The 20124-nt window shown below is 40.3% G+C and overlaps 1 protein-coding gene across 7 annotated transcripts in view; it reads right to left on the bottom strand.

The window, feature by feature from the left end:
• Positions 1–20124, bottom strand: part of PPP2R2B (protein phosphatase 2 regulatory subunit Bbeta) — a 515907-nt gene that overhangs the window by 276147 nt on the left and 219636 nt on the right. The gene's annotated exons all lie outside the window — the stretch shown is intronic.

Genomic DNA, 20124 nt, shown 5'->3' with positions numbered 1-20124 from the left:
CCCTGTGCGAGGTCTGCGGTGCCTCAATCAAGTTAAAGGGCGAGGCCTGGGGTTGGAAGCCTCGGCGAGGAGAGAATGGGAAGAAGGGCTGCCATGGCTTAATTGAAGCCTCCTGTGCTAGGAATAGAAAGCGGGGCAGGGGCCAGAACTTTTCTGCCACCACGTCCGACTTCCCCATTCCAAACAGAGTCAACACCCGCTTCTAACTGTGGGCGTCTGTGTCCACGCAGGCAGAGGGAAGCAGAGGGCTGACTTACGAAGCTAGCCAACACAGTCACTCTGGAAAAGTCCACCTTCCCTAGCCCTTTGCGCTTTGTTTTGGACAAACGCTGCAGGCCCGGCTGTAGGTCTTGCTTGTGAACAAGGCACAACCCTGCAGGAACCGCTCATATTTGCTCCCAACACGGAAGGTGCCTTGGGGCCTGTGCCCACAGAGAGCCACTGCTACCCTGAGGGGACTTCGAGGATCCAATTAATACAAAAAAAGAGGCCTGCCTCCCTGCTTCACCTAGGAGGAAAATGCAAAATTCCCCACCTTCCCCCCACCACCCTCTCCCCCACGTTTTCGAAAATTACAAAACCTGTACTTGAAAGAAAATTTGATCACTACTGTTATGAAACCAGTAAACATCACGAACATCACAGCTTCGTAAAGCCAAACTGGAAAAGAAATTTGCCCATTTTTCCACTTGTAGAAGGTATTTGTTTCAGTGGGTGTCGCTGCAGGAAGAGACATCAGCAAACGTCTTGCTCAGTTAAACTCCACAAGTTGAGCTAGATGAGCCCAGAGGGACCTGTGAGTTAATTATATACATACAATGCTTCGGCTCACACAATTTAGGAAGTATTTGCAGTTTAAAAACATGGGAAAACAAGTTTTTAACCGAGGTTGGGAATCGCCATTAGATTTCCACAGAGAGTGGATGCTTCCGGCAGATGGAAAATGGCACCGTCCCCATCTCCAGAAAGCCAGATGAAGAAGAGAGTAGAAATATTCTTTGATGTAATTTTTAAGGGAAGTTCAGCTTACGATGGATTTCATTTTATGCTCGTCTGGTGGCTAAGGCTCACAGAATTGTTTGACTACTTGTTCAAATTTCACAAATGAAATTCCAGTAACAAATTTAACCCACCACTTCAGCCTCAACTCATGGTTGGTTCCTCCACATGATGAACTGGACCCATCACCAGGTCTCCGGTGGTCGGCTCATCTGCAGTTACACAGTTCAGCTTCTCTTGCCGATCAGCGTTATGGGGAAGGGGCAGGCAGAGGTGGGAAAACGCTAAGTTCCTCTCAAAGTGGTAAGAAGACAGTGTGCCTTCTGTTGAAATGACCTAAAGGTATGACAGGAGACCTTGGGACAGTATTTGCAAGTTCTCCCCTTATCTTCCTGGAATGTGGGCTACCTTGGAACAGAGCTGCATGATGAACTGGGTAGGCCCACTGGTCAGATTTGTGCTTGAGTAATTTTCCACTCTAACCAATGGGAGAAATATCCCCTGCATAGATGAAGCTTCCTTTTCATGTTTCCAGCAAAATACCTCCTCTATTTATTCAACGATCCCGGAAAAACAGAGAGATCTCCATGGATTACGTTGACTCCAACATTTCAACTTTGTGGACCACTCTTTTCTCCCATGATCAATGGAGACTAGACCCTGGCTCAAAACCAAAAGGACTGTTGGCTTTGTGCTTGAACACAATGATGTGTGGTAAAGGAGGTAACGGTAAAGGTAAGGTAAAGAAGTCCCGTACAATCCTGTGGTGGTAAGAGGACAGTATAGACCATTTCTCAGAAGACCTGCTGAACTTTCTAGTCCTCCAATATGTCAAATTCTTTCCACAAGCTTTTGAAAGTTGCACATGCCATTCCCTAAGCTCCTTCCTCATGTTCTTGGCATTCTCCAGCATGTCAGCTGAACTGTCCTTACTTCACTGAGGCGTTACATGACCAGACCACAGTCTCTTCCTCAGGTATTTTCGGTCTCTACATCTTGTTATATTTTTTGGTGGAGGGTGGGGGGGGGGGGGTCTTCCTCATGGATCACCACATTCTGTAATAGTTGTTTCCTCATTATTATCAACCGTTCCTAATATATCTCCTATATTAAATGTCTGGTGCTTAGTAGGTGCTCCATTATATTTGCTGAATGGATGTAAATAAATATTTCTTCAGTGAATTAATTATGGAATTTCTCCAGTTCAGCAAATATTGTAATATTTAGGTTTCATAGCTCAATCCTTATTAAAATTCTTGCAAAACCAAACCAAAACAAACAACACCCAACAACAAAACCTGTTGTGAGGCAGTAATCTTCTACTCTAGTAAGTCCTATTCCAATGGAAGTAATTGTCCTACCCATTCTTATATGTATACGGACCAAAAATATTTACTGAGCAATATATGGGGATAAAGTTAAAACAAAACAGTCCCTTTCTTCACAGAACTGAAATTCTTTCATCCGATCTTAAAACATGAGCTTTCTTAGAGATGCAACAAATGCGTTATCAATCAACAGACTATAGCATAATGTTAAGTGCTAAGGCTCTGATATCAAGCAAAGCTGATGAGTCTCTGGCACTTATTATTGTGTCCTTGAGTAAGTTACAAATTTCCCCTAAGGTATTTTTTAAACCTCTAAATTAGGGAGAAAAAGGGTATCTACCTCATGGAGTTACTGTGAGGATTTAATGAGATCGTGGACTGAATGATCTTGGAAAGAACATACTGTTGTTACTTGTTGGATATTTACAATCATCCCACCATCAGTAAGGAACAAATAGAAAAGCACCCACTGTCTCAGCCACTAGAATGGGACTGTATCAGCAATATCCACGCATAAAATATATAGTCAGTCGGCTGTCATGGAACTTAGTGTCTAATTTACAGTTTATGTAAAGGGAGCCATAAGCTACAAAAGGGGCAGAAGACACTTTGAAAGGCTGACTGAATTCACAAAAAAGGCCCGTTACAAATACACAGGCTTCTTAGATTACACAATTCGGCATCAGGGCATGTAGACACGTTCTTTTTTTTTTCTCACCCTTGTCATGGCCCCCCTCCCCCAACACTGTCATATACCCTCACCCCGGTTAGGTTAGTGCTGCCTTACACTGAAACCTTTCAGGTCATCCTGTCCAATTAACACAATAAATATCTACAATTTTATTAAAACCTCTGACCTAAGCCAGTCTGGAGATTCTTAATAGAGGCTTTAGGTGTCAGGCAGTCCTGGTTTATCCCAGCTCAGGCATTTATAAATTTCATGACCTTTGGCAAGTAATTTAACATCTCTGTTCCTCTGTATTTGCAAAATAGAAGAAAATAATAGAAACTCCTTCACAGGGTTGTTGAGTTGCTGTACAGACAGCCTAACTGCTTAGGGCTGAGATGCCACTTCTCCCTCCTAGTGGCTCCTGGGGGTCTCTATCAGCACAGAATTGGAGAGATGCACTAAAGGGCATCATTTAACTGAACAAAAGTGACTTAGAGATCTGAGTTTCACTACCTATCAATCCGTCTTAATGAACAACTAGAAACTGGGTATAGGAAATTTTACCATCTTGCAAAAAGCCCTCTATAAGCCACAAAGTCCTTTGGAATTAGGATTAGCCTATATACGTGCAGACCTAATCACGTTTCTCTGTTGTGGAATTGTACAAAATCCCTCTCTAGGATCAATAAGCACCGAGTGTTCAACTCTCTGTCTCAGGTGGCTTATATGTTGATTGTCCAGTGGGTAACCTCCTGAGCTTCTAGTGAGGTTTATAATTCCTTTTTGTGCATGCTACCATAGGTAAGAACACCACATAAGGGAACCTTTGATATGGCATTTAACCTAGGAAAAGAAAGCAAAACATTTTGCTCTAAAAATGTATTAAATCTAGATTCTGGATACTTAATGGATTTCACAGAGTAAAATGTTCCTTCAGTTATCCAAGTGGAGTAATTTATGCAAATAAACAGTGGCATGCTGGAACCGCTACGTACTGGCTATTGAGAGCCGAATGGGCCGATTACACACATCTATTTCCAGCTCTGCTGTGAGGGACATCATGTTGGTAGCTTAAAATCTGAAATCTGCCTTGGTGGGATATTTGTATTGTGGAAATTAAAAAAAAAAAACATATATAAATCAGGGCTTTGGGTTTTTTGTTGTTTGCTTTGAGAGCTGATTGTTAACCATTTACCAGCACACTAATAGCAACGCAGTACTCGCTGATATATCTTCCTGCCCATCCCTGCCATCTACACAAAGTTCCTTCCAATTCTCAATTGGAATCTCCAATCTCCCAATCTGTGTCAAATTCCAGAGCATCCCACCACGCAGCCAAACTTGAGCCATAATGCTAAATGTCTTAAAATCCTACCTTTACTGTGAAGATTTCCCATATCCATCAGAGGAAACGGAAGCCTTTGAGTGATCCTCCCCAGGCTGGATATGCAATTGGAAGAGGCTGCCCCTATAAGGGACCTGACCACATAAGCAACGTCAGGTGCACGCCCATTCTCCATGAATCATCCTTTTCTACTGTTCAAGCTCCACTGCCTCCTTACTTTGGACCTGGATTTGCCTAAATGCAAAACAGAAGCATCCATTCTGCCTGGTTTCATTGATAACTCTTCAACATGTCTCATTAGGATATTAACACAATGGGAGAAGAGGAACAAAAATCCAAGAGCCCAGATCTGAGAGGATGAGACCTGATATCCTCTTGTACCTTTTCTCATTCAATGGTTTCGGAGTTAAATTTAGACTGTCTTACTCAAGATAGTTTTAATTTGCATAATATTTGTTAGGTATAGGTGAGGATTTACAAAACCAGTTTGGCAATACTCAAGGGGTAGTTCCTGATTACCTTTCTCAAAAGAAAACTTCACATAACTCAGACAAGAATATATATTGGGAAATATCTTTCAAATTTCTTTAATATGCCCCAGCAATAACACTTTACAGAATTTATCCTAAGAAAATAATCATAGATGTGGGCAAAAATTTAGCCATCAGGTCATTTCTCAGAGCATTGTTTCTGGTCATGAAAACTGGAAACCACCTAAATGTCCAACAATAGAATTGACTAGGCAAATTATGGTGGGTACACATAATGGAAAAATATTGAGACATTGATAAAATATTAATAGCTAGCACTTCACTTATTGAGCATATATTATGTACTAGGTGCTGTGCAAGGGGTTTTACTAGCATCATCTCATTTAATTCTAATAGCAGCCCTCATAAGTACTGTTATTATCTCCACTTCACTGAGACTGATAGAGATAAATAAGATACCCAAAATCAAACCTGGCACTCTGTGTGTGTGTGTGTGTGTGTGTGTGTGTGTGTGTGTGTGTGTGTGTTGGGGTGGGTTAAGGTCACTCTTTTTTGAAAAACAATTTTTAATGTTTTATTTATTTTTGAGACAGAGAGCATGAGCAGGAAAGGGGCAGAGAGAGAGACACACACGGAATCCGAAGCAGGCTCCAGGCTCCAAGCTGTCAGCACAGAGCCCGACGCGGGGCTTGAATCCACGAACTATGAGATCATGACCTGAGCCAAAGTCAAACGCGTAACCAACTGAGCCACCCAGGCACCCCAAAGTCACTCTTTTGAAAGCGATTTTGATTTGTCTCTCTTATGAATGAATATCCTCTAAGTTGAAAATCACTTACTATTGTGTTGGTGAAGTTGTGGCAAAATTGGAACCTTTGCACACTGCTTGTGGGATTGTATAATGGTGCAGCAATGAATGGTTTGACAGGTCTTTAAATTGTTAAACACAGCATATGACCCAGCAACGTCACTTCTAGGTATATACCCAACAGAAGAGAAAACACTTGTTCACACCAAAACCTATAGATGACTATTCACGATGCGACATTATTCAGGATAGCCCCAAAGTGGAAATAGTCCAAATGTTCATCAGCTAATAAATGGATAAAGTGAAACATATCCAGGGGATGAATTATCATTCAGCTATAAAAAGTAATGAAGTACCAATACATGCTACAACATGGATCAGTGGTGAAAACATACTAAGTGACAAAAGACCTTATATGATTCCATTTATGTGAAATATTCAGGATGGGCAAATCCATAGAGATAGAAAGTAGATTAGGTGCCAGGGACTGGGTGGGGGAATGGGAGTAAATGCTTATGGATTAGGGGTTTCTCTCCGGGGTGATGAAACAGTTCTAAATGAAATAAGGGCAACGGTTGCATAACTCTGAATATACTAAAACCACTGACTTGCATACTTTAAAAAAGTGAATTTGTATGGTATAGTATCTCAATAAAGCTGTTATTAAAGATTTAAAAATCTCTGCTATCATAAGCCACTGTTGCTTCTTGGAGGATGATATATCCTTTGGGCTAATATTGGCGCAGGAAAAATTTAAAGGTATGTAATGACAAGGATAGACGCCTATGTTACATTGTTGAGAAAGTCAAAAAACAATGTATACCGACCAATTTCCCCTTTCCTGGTGAAAAAAAAGTGTGGAAAAATATGTGTTTGTCAAAATCAATATATAAATGTACTGTGTGGTGGTTATGTGTGGTTATCTTTGTTGTTCATATTTTTGTCAAAGAAAATTTAGGACGTGTATTATTTTTGTAATAAGAAAATTTTTAAAGTTTTTTAATGTTAAGAAACACTTTTTCAGGTGAAACCTTGTATTGAAAAGGTCAAAAATCATTTTCTCTACATGAGAAAATTGGGACATGGGTATAAATGTATATGCTACCAAAGGCACAAAACTACTCTCTCCAATAGAAATGTAATGCAGGCTACATTTGTAAGTAGTTACTACATTAGCAAGTGAAAATAAGCAGGTGAAATAATTTTAATAATATTTTTTAATGTTTTAAAAAGTGTTGGAACAAAGATATTTTCTTTAATGTATCAAAAATGTTATGACTTCCACATATAATCAATATGAATTTATTAATAATCTAATTTTACTCTGTTTTTCATTCCAAGTCTTTGAAATCTAGTGTGTATTTTACATACACAGTGCCTCTCAGAAGGAGCCACATTTCTAGGGCTCAATAACACCACATGCCTAGTGACTACAGCAAAAGTATAAAGTTTTCCAAAACGTTCTGTTCACAAAATGAGTTTTATTGTATTCCTTCAAAGAGAACTTTTCATCTACGAAAGACTTGAATAAGATTGTCACGCTAAAATCAAACCAAGCAACATTAATACAAGGACTCTCACAACTATATTTAAAGTAATAAAACTGAATATGATAAAAATACTTAGACACATGCACATATACATATACATACATTAAATACAGTAGTACAGGGGCGCCTGGGTGGCGCAGTCGGTTAAGCGTCCGACTGCAGCCAGGTCACGATCTCGCGCTCCGTGAGTTCGAGCCCCGCGTCAGGCTCTGGGCTGATGGCTCAGAGCCTGGAGCCTGTTTCCGATTCTGTGTCTCCCTCTCTCTCTGCCCCTCCCCCGTTCATGCTGTGTCTCTCTCTGTCCCAAAAATGAATAAACGTTGAAAAAAAAATTAAAAAAAAAATACAGTAGTACAGTTGAACTCAATCTGCATTTTCCCTTAAAACTAGTAAGCTGAACTAATAGAGGAAAAAGAGAACCAGATTCTAAAAGTGCTGAAATGACACCACATAACCGTATAAAATAGATAGCAAGAAATGTGTAATTCAGCCACTGTAATAGGGGCTCTTACAGGCCTGTGGCTTCAATTCCAGCCAAATCGCAGATTTCACTGCCAAAAAAAAAAAAAAAAAAAGGATTCCCATAGCTGGGTACCTGGACTCTGTCATGACCACTAAAGGTGGAGAAATTTAAAGATATAGTGATAGGAATCTGGCTGAGGGCGATTCATTCTTTTACGTTGGATTAGAGAATGGAATTCTGGGGTCACGTGATCAGTGGATTAATTTCTGAAGATTTGACTCAATTAGATGTGCCATTACCTCTAACACACATGTACAGTTTTGTGTGTGCAGCTGAGAGCTTCTTCCTTCCTAACATGCTCTCCTCACTAATTCCCGGCACCTCTCTCCACCCTCCTGCTACCCACTGTCTGATGTCTACACGTACACATACCCTAGACTCCCAAGTTCTTGGATTCCTCTATCCACAATCCAGTCCCAGGGGACCTCATCCAGTCTCATGGGGTCATCCAAGACCCCACACTTGGATTTTGAAAACCAGTCTCCTCTGACCTCTAGACTCGTATCACTCACAGCTGATCTGGTATTTCACTGACCATACTCCCAGTCCATGGGCTCCCCCTTCCTATTACTTGGTTCCTCTCTCATTCCCCACATCCTTCCCTCAGCAAAGCTTCAAAACACATCCAGAACCCAGCCACTTCTCACCACATCCACTGCTGCTTCTGAGGGCCAACCACCATCTCTTATCACCATGACTGTTTCAAGACTGGAAGGAGCCAGCTGAGTGAGCCTGTGATTCCTCCTTCACCCCCTACAGAATGGTTTCTATGCAGCAGGCAGAATGGTCCTTTTAAATGCAAATCACTTCATGTCACTTTTCTACTCAAAGCCCTTTATTGGCTTCCTACACATTCAGAGTAAAACTTTCTTAAAATGCTGTTAAGATTTGGCCCCAGCTATAGCTCTGTCCTTGTTCTTCCCACACACCCTCCCCTTCCTCCTGCCTCTGCTTCTTACCTGAAGCACTAACAACTCACTTCAAGTCCCTTCCCTACGCCTTCCAGCCTCCCAGGTAGGCTCAGTGGCGTCCTTATTGTCTGCCCAACACACCAGGAAGAGCACTCCTGTCCCAGGACCTCCACACCTGCTGTTGCCTCTGTCCCGAGTGCCTTCCCTCAGACAGCAGCAGAGCAAAGAGCTTCACCTCATTCCAGTGTCTGCTCCAGTATCAATTTTTCTGAGCTACCTTCTTGGACCATATAAAATAAAATAGCACTCCTTCTTCCCAGCACTCTGTATCCCCATAGTGCTGCCTGACTGTACATATGTATTTGGCTTTGGTTATCACGTCAATAGACCCCAATTTCCAGGGCGACAGGAATGTTTTTGCTCCTTTTCTGTATCTGGCGCCTAGGACAGTGCCTGGCACAGATTGGTTACTCGAATGTACTTTTTGAAAGAATGAAAGAGTTCACGTGTGTTTGCTTAGTAATGAAGATCTATCGGGAGGGAATATTAATGAACAACAAATATAGCATGCTTATGTAGTAAAAAAAAATTTGGCCTTGCCCAAAGAGAGGCCTGGCTTTTGCCCTAGGCTTCTGGGAAGTAACGTATGTCAGACCTGATAGCTATATCTTTGTTTTTAGGGAGGGGGCTGCCACATTCAACAGTTTAATGGGGTGGGGGGGGGGGGGACACTGTCCACACCAGAAAGACCTTGTGATTTAGAGTTGAGGATTTGGGTCATGAGCTATCAATTGACCTGGTGATGGAGTTCAACCATATGAGCAATCAATCAATCAATTAATCATATATAATAGAACTCCAATAAAAATTCTGAACACCAAGCTTAGTTAAGCTTCCCTGGTTAGCAATACTCTACACATGTTGTCATACATCACTGGAGGGGGGTTAATGTGTCCTGAGGACAAACTCCAAGTTTAGAACCCTCCCTGACTCTACCCTGGGCATCTCTTCCTTTGGTTACTTTTAATCTGTATCCTTTCCCTGTAACAAACTGCAACCAGAAATATAATAGCTTTCTGTGAGTTCTGTGAGGCCTAGCAAATTATTAAAACTAAAGGTAGTTTTGGAAACCCCCCCCCACCACCACCCCCAGTTTGCAGTAGATGCTGGAAGTGAGGACAGTCTTGGGAACTCTGCCCTTAAACTTTTGGTTTGACTAGCTCTAGGTAATGCTAAACACATACCCAGCAAGTCTCACACTAAAAGGTGGCTTACAGATCTACAGATCTTACAGATGGCAGGTCTAGCCTACCATTTTGCTGAAGAGAAAACTAAGGCTTCATGAAAAGAACTGACTTGCCTGAATCACCCAGTGACAGACTGAGAGCATGGACCCTGGTGTCCTGGCTCCCATGCTCACCATTCCACAATGACTTTCCTCAACCTTTGTTTTGGGGGACATGCCACTTTTTTCTGAGAGGCTAAAGTTATGGGAAATTAAGTTGGTGTCACTCCCCAGAACTTTGAGGTCAATAGCAAGGGGAGAAATTACTATTACTCTCCTTCAAAAGTTATGGGGGCCAGCCCTGAACAAAAGAGAATACCAGAGCTCTATACTCTTCTTCAACCTCATCATCTCCAGTTTTCTGCCCGAGGTGGGCCAGGCAAGGATGCAGGTGGGGTTGCATCAATCCTCCTGACCCTCAGCTGCAGAAGTCCGGGAAGGAAGCCTTTACGTTCACGTAGAATCAGCACAAATCACCCTTTCCCTACACTACCATATTCTGTCATTTTCTCCTTCTTGAGAAGAAAACTTCTACGTATAGGGCATTTTTGGAAACTACAGGACATATCACCTGATAAACTTAGCTCATCCTATGGGAAAACCTTTTGAAAAGTTCAAAGTGTTATGCGAACAAGGTTAATACTCTAGGTGTTACCATACTAGTAAGATAAGACATAGAAGCCAAATTCAAGAGCCAGATGGACCTTGAATTTATAAGCAAGTCTGTATATGTTTTAAAGCTCGATAAATATTTATGGAATAAATATAGAGTGAAAATGATTATATTCAACATGCCTCAAATAGAGACCTCTGCAATTTCCATCTGGCATGTGACAGGGCTGTAAGGGTGAACAAAGTATGATAATCAAAGCTTATGAATTTGTATCTGAAAAGTAGAATAGGCCCTGAGTAATGACTTGAACATTGTAGGGTCACAGATCCTTTTTGAGAATTTGATGAAGATTTGTACTCTCTCCCCAGAAGAAAAACAAAAACAAAACATAGTTTAGAGGACTTTCTGCTTCCAAATGCTGACTCATTTTATCTCTTTCATGCACAGGAAAAGGAAGGGGGAAAAAAAAAACCTAGGACCAAAAAAATGTCCAAAATTAAATGCAAGTTTAGAATTATAGTGCCATCACCTCCCATGCATATTTTTATATGGAGAGTAATAATAGCTCTCACATATATAGCCCTTAATAGTAATGCCAGATGTGAGACTCCTTTCTAAAATGGGTCAGCTCAGTGTAAGAGGCAAATAGTCAAAGACATGACTTTTGAGAAACACACTGCTTCAGTTCAAATCTTGGCTATGATATTTCCCAGCAGTATAATCTTGGGCAATTTACTTAATCACTCTGTGCTTCAAATCTCATTTGCAAAATACTGATAATAATAGTATCTACTTCATAAGGTTGTTGTAAACATTAAATGGGTTAATATATATACAATATTTAAAATAATCCAGAGCACCTAATACACACCCAATCAGTGTTAGCTGCTGGTATGAGACACTGCATACTGTCCTGAGTATATGCTCTGTTGTTGTCCGCGTAGCCAGATTTATTCACTTCTCCGGTTCTCATCCTTGAATTGTTTTGGCAGTTCTGCTTCATTTCCTCCCACCCCATACCTTTCTTAGGCAAACTCAAAGCCATGGTTTCATTACCAGGGAGTATCAAACTCTCCATGTCAGTGGGTGCATCATGGAGGCATATGGTCATTCAACATCAAACATTTACAACCTGCCCACTGTGTGCTTAGCACCAGCCTTCTTTATCTATCTCTCTATCTGTTTTTGAGAGAGAGAGAGCAAGAGAGAGAGAGAGGGAGAGAGAACATGATCAGGGGAGGGGCAGAGAGAGAGGAAGAGAGAGAGAATCCCAAGCAGGCTCCCCGCTCAGAGCTGAGCCTGATGCAGGGCTTCATTTGGGCCTCAATGCCACAACCCTGGGATCATGACCTGAGCTGAAATCAAGAGTTGGTTGCTGGATGCCTAATCGACTGAGCCACCCAGGGGCCCCTAGCACGAGCCTTCTTAAGTGTTGGTAAGGAATTCACAACTTGATTGCAGAGATAAATGCTGAAATTGATGTGCAAATAAAAGACTAGTCAAATGTTGACCTGTAAGACTTGTAACTTGTTACAACACTTGTAAGTGTTTACAGTGTAAGAATTTAGAGACATCCAGCTGAGTGAGAACAGCCCCCAAAGGTAAAATAGACAGTTCAAATGCTTGAAGGAGATCTGAAGCAGGACTAGCTACATAATATGTGGGACCCAATCCAGAATAAAAACATGGAGTACTTTGTTCAAAAAGTATTAGGAATTTCAAGAGTACAGCAGAGCACTAATTCAAGCATGGGACCTTGTGCAATTATACGTGTCACATGCCCTTGGAGCTGGCCCTGCCCTGAAGGATGGTGGTGACTCCCAGAAAGATTCTCGCCTGCAACAGATTGGCACTTCCTGTGTGCCATGTGTGTTTCTGCTTCTGTGTTTTTTCTTGTATTTCTCCTCCTAACCAAAAAGTTTTTGCCTATTTTTCAACCGATGCAAGTCTTACATATCCTTCAACCTGTAGCTCAAGTCTTTGCTGAAAAGGAACATGACGGGATGCAAATGGCCCTGGGGTTGGAATGAGAAGGACTGAGGCCGGATCTGCCTTTCAGCAGCTCGTGAACTGTGGCCAAGTCTCTTCTATGACACTCACTTGGGGAAACTGATTTTAAAAGTCTCTCAGAGGATGATGGGAAGATCAAAAGACATCCCAAATACAAAAGAGTTTTGGAATAAGAATTTCTCATGTTGAGAAAGAGCTTCATAATTTTTTTTGATAAAGGCTTCCCTAGCTTCTTTTTTTTTTTTTTTTTAGGCTTCCCTAGCTTCTACAAACAACCAGGTGGGGCTTGTTCTAAGTGAACACATGCACACATGCACACATGCACACACACACACACACACACACACTTGTGCAAACTCATGCATGTCCCGTCTGCTGCTGTCTCCTATTTGACATGTATAAATTTTCAATCTTATTCTCTCATTTAACTTCTTAAGGTCATTAGGCCTTCAGACATTACCCCTTCCAATCCATCCTCCTCACTAAGTGAGCATGATCTTTGTAACTCACAGATCAGGTTCTCTCATTGTTTTAAATCCTTGTATGGCTCCCCTTTGCCTAGAACAGAATTTCCAAAACCCGATGGTGCCAACTGTCCATGTCTTTTGAGGTGTTAATCGGTGTTCTGGGAAAAGAGGTATGGAATTTGAGAAAAAATAAAATCATGATGTATCCCTCTATTGTAGGTTTACAATGTACATTGAAAATCTCTGAGAAGTCCTGTATTAAAAAAATTAATTTAACTTTGTTTAAACCAGAATTTTCTACATGAATTGAACCATATTGACCTTCTATAAGAGACTTACATTCTGTAGAAAAACTTTGGCCAGTGCTGGCCTGTAAGGTGACACACCAACTCTTCAGCTTGGTTTATCAGGCTTCCATAACCCCTAAATTTGTAGCTCATTTATTGCCATCCCCTTTACAAGTCCTATGATCCAGCAACAGGGGACCACTTCCAGTTTCTTGAAGGACTTTGAGCCCTGTGCCTGCTGTGCTTTCTGCCAAAAATGTTGTCCACCACTCATCCCTCCATTTATGCTCTGGTGATCTGTTACCCAATGGGGCCTAGCTCAATTGCCCTGTAACGTCTTCTCTGACACTCTTGGTAACCACATTGTCTCCTAATTTCAGTGGTTAGCTGCTTCTCTGGAACTTTGAACATAAAAATAACTGCTGATGTTTATTGAACATCTAGGCTAGGGATTTAGTTCTTAGTATAGTGCAGGCAACTCTGTAAGATAATCAAAATGATGCTTTACAGATAAAGAAATACAATGATTAAGAAAGTCACTCATTTTTCTGTTTTCTATCTTTTGAGTGGTACCACTGTCTACCTAGTTGCCCAAACCAGAATCTCAAAAGACATTTTTAACAACTTTCCTTTCCCCCTACATCTAATCAGATGACAATTCCTATAAATTCCAGCTCCCTGGCAGCCATAAAATCTGTCCCCATCTCTCCATTCATATTACCAGTAGTTTATCATGGGCCATTATTATCTCTCAGCAATTCCTGCAGTAGCTTCCTAGTAAATTTTCTATGCTCCATATTGATATAATTACAATCACCCTAAAGTACAGATCTGATTATGCCAACTTCCCTGCTTACAGTCTTTCAGTGGCTTCCCATCACTCTTATGGGGGAAAACCCAAGACTCTTAACACAGCTTAAAAGACCCTGTAAGGGAGCGCCTGGGTGGCTCAGTCAGTTGAGCACCTGACTCTTTGTTTTCAGCTCTGGTCATGATCTCAAGGTCATGGGATCAAGACTTGCACTGGCTCTGTGCTGAGTATGGAGTCTACTTATGATTCTTCCTCTGACCCCTCCCCTGCTCTCTTTCTCTCTCTCAAATAAAAAAAGACCCTTTCAGGACTGGTTACTGCCTACTTCTTTACCTTCATTTCATCCAGTCAGGATCTCATAGTCTACAATGGGAGCTCCAATGAGCCTCTCAAGGTTTCCCTGCCCTTGCCAATCATTCCTTTGCCTCTGGACCTTTGTACACAGTTTTTCTTCTTGAAATTACCTTGTTTTTCATCCACATCCTGTACTCCACAAGCTTCCTAAATACAGACAGAGGTTCATGCTCTTCCTCTGTGACTGTATAGCACCTGGGCATCATTGCCTTTTTTCCTGTGAGATCTTGGTTCTGGGACTACGGATTTACTGTTGTACCTATACCTAATGTAGGGCCTGCGGCAGAATAATGACATCGATTAATCATTTGTTAAATTCCTGAATGAATCAATGAAAAAATAAATGGATGAATGAGAGCAAAACTAAAAGGGCAGCTTGGAGTATTAAAAGAGAAGGAATTTAGAGGTTTATTGCACTATCTGCTTGCCTTTGTCTTCTATGTCAAAATTCATTGTCCTGTCCATTCCCCACAAGCACCTTTTCACTCCAGCTGCAGGGCCTTTGTATGTGCCTAGAATGTTCTTTTCTTTTCCACACACAGTTAATGCTTCCTTATCATTCACATTTAAGATTAGCCCTCCTTTCAGCAGGGAAGAGTTCTTGCCAATGCAGACCAAGTCAGGCACTCTACTATGTTGTCCTCATGGCATTGCATATCTTTCCTTTACCCTCCTCACTGCATTGTATTTCTGTATCTATGTCTATGACTGCTCATTCAGTAACTGCTTCCTTCAGGAGACAGTAAACTCTGTGAGAGAATCATGTCTTCTTTTTATTCACCATTAAATTTCCAATACTTAATACAGTGCCTGACACACAAAATAAAAGTTTGTTACATGGGTTCATGAATTAAAAAAAAACACAGTGTCTCATCAGCAGTTTTTTGGTTCATTTCAGTACTGCGTATAGAATAGGGCTTGAAAGGAAATCATTGTTTATTAAATGAAAGACTAGAACTGATTTTCTTTCCCTAGCTTACAAGTAGTTGTTAACTAGTATGCTTGAAGTGAATAAATTCATTCTTACAAATTTAGCACATTTGCATATGTCCACACCACCTTGTAATATGTTTGTATGTTTATAGCTTCCCTTGAAACAAGTGTGAATGTTGTCAAAAGAATCTGATCTCTGCTGGATCCTGGACTGTACCTTGTTAGGCAAATAAGAACTGCAAGCTGATCTCCACCACAGGAAAGGACAACAAATCTAACTCACAGATTCCGCAACATGCACATAATTGGGAGACGTCAAAACCTGTTATGTCATAGATTACCCCGTGCTTCTCCAGTAAGTAATTATTAAAATGGCAAAACAAATAATCCTGAGGAGTCATTACTGTTTGCCAATTCATTGAGTATAAATAGTACTGACTAGGTGGTGACCTGGCTCAGTTTTCTAATACATTCAGGACTAAGCAAAATGAAATGAACCTAAACAAAGGCAGGGGCCTGAGAGACACAATCAAAGAAAGCTACATCTATGGCTTGTGGAGTTTCCCAACCTTGGATATGTTTACAAAGGGCCTTCTCCTCATATTTTAAAGAAGATGGTAAGCAATTACTTTCTAAAGGTTTACCTCATGATCACCTCAGCTGCCATTTGATGAGTGCTTACTAACTGTCAGGCATTGTGCTTATGTCTTTGTGTACACATTACTTCTCTCTCTCATGTCCACCCCACAAGGGAAGTTTCAGTAGTACCATTTACTACTGAGGCAACTGAGACTCAGAGATGTTAAGTTAGAGCAAGTAGAATGGATCAGATCTGGGATTTGAACCCAGTTTTACTTGACTCTTAACCAATGGCTCCATAAGGGGTCCATTTACATTTTCCCAAGGAAATCTCTGTTTAAGCTCTTTTATCCAGTAAGTACACACTTAATATTTTTCAAAAAACCAAAAATCTATATGTAATCCATATTTCTTGAAGAAAACATCTAAACCATTATCAGAATGAGTTTTCTCTCAAAAATGTTGTTCGGTTCGAAGTGTCCTGTGATGGTGGTAGCTTAGGAAACTATAAAGAAATCATTGGACTTCTAATTGTTGAAAAACATTTTAAAGTCCTTTCCTGTGTTTTTTGATGATTTACTTTTCTGTTACTCAAAATGGTATATACCTATCCATTGAGTACTGAAATATTCCAAGATTTAAAGGCAAAAGGGGGATTTAGCAATGAAAAAAAAAAAACCCAGAGAAATTCTGTGTGATTGGGGAAAAGTGGAGGTTCAAACTCCCAAAGAAAGCTTTTCTACTTTAAAACAAAGTTGCAGAATGTAGAAGTAGACCAAATGAGGGAGGCTGGCTTTGTCTTTTTTTAAGTTTATTTATTTATTTTGAGAGAGAGAAAGAGACTGAGAGTGCAAGCAGGGGAGAGGCAGAAAGAGAGGGAGAAAGAGAATACCAAGCAGGCTCTCCACTCTGAGAACAAAGCCTGGCACGGGGCTCAAACTCACAAACCGTGAGATCATGGCCTGAGGTGAAACCAAGAGTCACATGCTTAACAGACTGAGCCACCCAGGTGCCCTGGCTTTGTCTTTTAAGAAGATAATGGTTTTCATTGATTTAGGAAAAGTGGGAAAAGAAAGAAAGGATAACAGTGAACTGACAATGTATTTATCATCTCTTTTTCCAAAGATGTCTTTTAAATGACAGTAAAAGAACAAAGCATATGTGACTTCCCAACAATGAAGAGACTATATAGTATAGAGACTATTAGGAGGACTATGGATTTCATGTTCCTCGGAGAAGAAAAGTAGTTAGAAGGATAATGACAATGAAGGGGAGATGTGACCAGACCAAACAGAGCACTCCTCTACCTTGAAGAAACCTGGAGAGATTCAGGACTTAGGAACACCAAAAATGACATGAAGATCAGGACCAAAAAAGGGAGGGAATGTTAAAGTAGAATCCATAGAAAAATCAATTCATCTGCCCTCCATCCCCACCGCTTAACTCTTCTCCCTACTTCACCCTGGGAGGATAAAACAGAAGATTCTTCCCTTTGAAAAGAATTTAAATAATTTGGGGTAGTCTAAGATGGTGAGTTTGGGAGTTGGTTGTCCAAAGTGAAAGGGTCTTTATTCTGGCATTTAGAGATTCCCAAATGCAAGTTCATTCCCCTGCCTGCTCACTCTACTATGAAAGCAGCCAGTGATAAATCCTATTCGTGTTCATTCAGCTGTACTATTGATTCATTCTCACATATGGCTAGGCAATATAAGAACATCTAGATAATTGAGTAAAATGTACAATGTAAAAAAAAAATCAAGAAACACATGACAATAGATACTGGTGGACACAGATATACTATTAGGAACATAAACACTAATTAGCACTTGCAGAGACACTAAAAAAGAGACATGAAGATCATGAACAAATTAACAAATCAAGAAGAAGATGCTATAAAAAAGGAACACATAGAGAATAAGAAAAAAACCCATGGAATGAAAAAAAAATATGGCTAATTTGTTTTTAAATCATTGGAAGGTTAGAAGTCAAAGAATACAATAGAAAGCCCAGAAATAAACCCATGCATATATGGTCAACTAATTTATGACTAAGGTGCCAAGAATACACAAGGGGAAAATAGTCTTTTCAATAAATGGTGTTGGGAAAACTGAATAGCAACATGCCAAAGAATAAAACTGAATCCTTTTCTTACACCACACCCAAAAACCAACTCATAATGGATTAGACTTACACATAAGACCTGAAATTATAAAACTCTCAGGAGTAAACATAACGGAAAGGTCTTTAACACTGATGTTGACAATGATTTTTTTGGATACAACACAAAAGCACAAAAATAACCAAGTGGGATTATGTCAAACTAAGAAGTTTCTACATAGCAAAATAATTTTTTAATTAAAAAAATTTTTTAATGTTTATTTATTTTTGAGAGAGACAGAGACAGAATGCGAGTGGGTTAGGGACAGAGAGAGAGGGAGACACAGAATCCGAAGCAGGCTCCAGGCTCTGAGCTGTCAGCACAGAGCCCGACACGGGGCTCAAACTCACGAGCTATAAGATCATGATCTGAGCCAAAGTCGGACGCTCAACCGAGTGAGCCACCCAGGCGCCCCATAATTTTTTAATTTTTTTTTAATGTTTATTTATTTTTGAGAGCGAGACAAAGTGTGAGCAAGGGAGGGGTAGAGATAGACACGGAATCTGAAGCAGGCTACAAGCTCTGAGCTGTCAGCATAGATCATGACCTGAGTGGAAGTCAGAAGCTTGACTGACTGAGCCACCCAGATGCCCCTCTACATAGCAAAATAAACAATAAAAATGAAAAAGCAATGTATGGAATGAAAGAATATTTGCAAACAATATATCTGATAAGGGGTTTATATCTAAAGTATGTAAGGAACTCCTATAACTCAATAGCAACATAACAAATAGCTCAATTAAAACGGAGTAAAGAACCTGAATAAACAGTTTTCAAAAGAAGACATACAAATGGCCAACAGGTACATAAAAAGGTGCTCAACATCACTAATCAACAAGGAGATGCAAATCAAAACCAAAATGAGTTAACATCTCACACCTGTTAGGATAGCTATTATTTAAAAAGTCAACCAACAGCAAGTGTTAATGAGGATGTGGAGAAAAGGGAACCCCTGTGCACTGTGGGGGGGAAATGTGAAACTGATAGAAAACAGTATGAAGCTTCCTCAAAAAAATTAAAAATAGAACTGCCATATTATCTAGCAATTCCACTTCTGGGTATAATACAAAAAAATAAATAATCACTATCTCTAAGGTATAATGTGTGTTCCCATGTTCATTGCAGCATTATTCACAGTAGCCAAGATATGGAAACAACCTAGTGTCTGTTGATGAATAAAGAAAATAATGTATTTATATATAATATTAGGTATTCATCTGCCCTACTATATATATATAGTAATAAAGAAGAGAGGTTACCCAACAGTGGGCGGGGGGGGGGGGGGGGCGGGGGGATCAGGTGGGTGAACAGGAGAGATACTGATCAAAGGGTAAAACCTTTCAGTTATAAGATGAATATGTTCAGGCCGGTCTGGGTGGCTCTGTTGGTTGAGCATGTGACTCTTGATTTTGGCTCAAGTCATGATCCCAGGGTCTTGGGATCAAGCCCTGTGTTGGGTCCTGCACTGAGCATGGAGACTGCTTGAGATTCTTTCTGTCTCCCTCTGCCCCTCCCCCCACTTGAGTGCACTCTCTCTAAAATAAAAACATATTAGAAAATTTAAAAAAAGATGAATATGTTCTGGAGCAAGCACTAGGTGGCTATACTACTAGGTGATTGTAGTTAACAATTGTGTACCGTATACATGAAATTTGCCAACAGTGGAGATCCTAAGTGCTCTTACCACACACACGCAAAGTATATGAGATAATGGATATGTTAATTAGTTTGATAATTAATTTAATTGGGGTAATCATTTCACAATGTATACTTATATAAAGACATTTCTTTGTGCACCTTAAATACATACAAGTTTTATTTGTTAATAAATAAAGCTGGGGGTGGGGTGGGAAGTAGAACAAAAAGATAAAGGAAGTATTAGATAATAAAATTAGGAAATTATTCTAGAAAGCCAAACAGTCAGAAGTATCAGAAGTATCAGAAAGCTCCTTTTCTGATTAGGAAATCAAAAGGAAAGAAATTATTTTAAAAAATACTTAAA

Source organism: Herpailurus yagouaroundi, unplaced genomic scaffold, assembly GCF_014898765.1.
Source record: "Herpailurus yagouaroundi ecotype Mexico unplaced genomic scaffold, PumYag 29, whole genome shotgun sequence".
In the NCBI taxonomy this organism is placed as follows: domain Eukaryota; kingdom Metazoa; phylum Chordata; class Mammalia; order Carnivora; family Felidae; genus Herpailurus; species Herpailurus yagouaroundi.
This window is presented reverse-complemented; position numbering and strand designations above follow the sequence as displayed.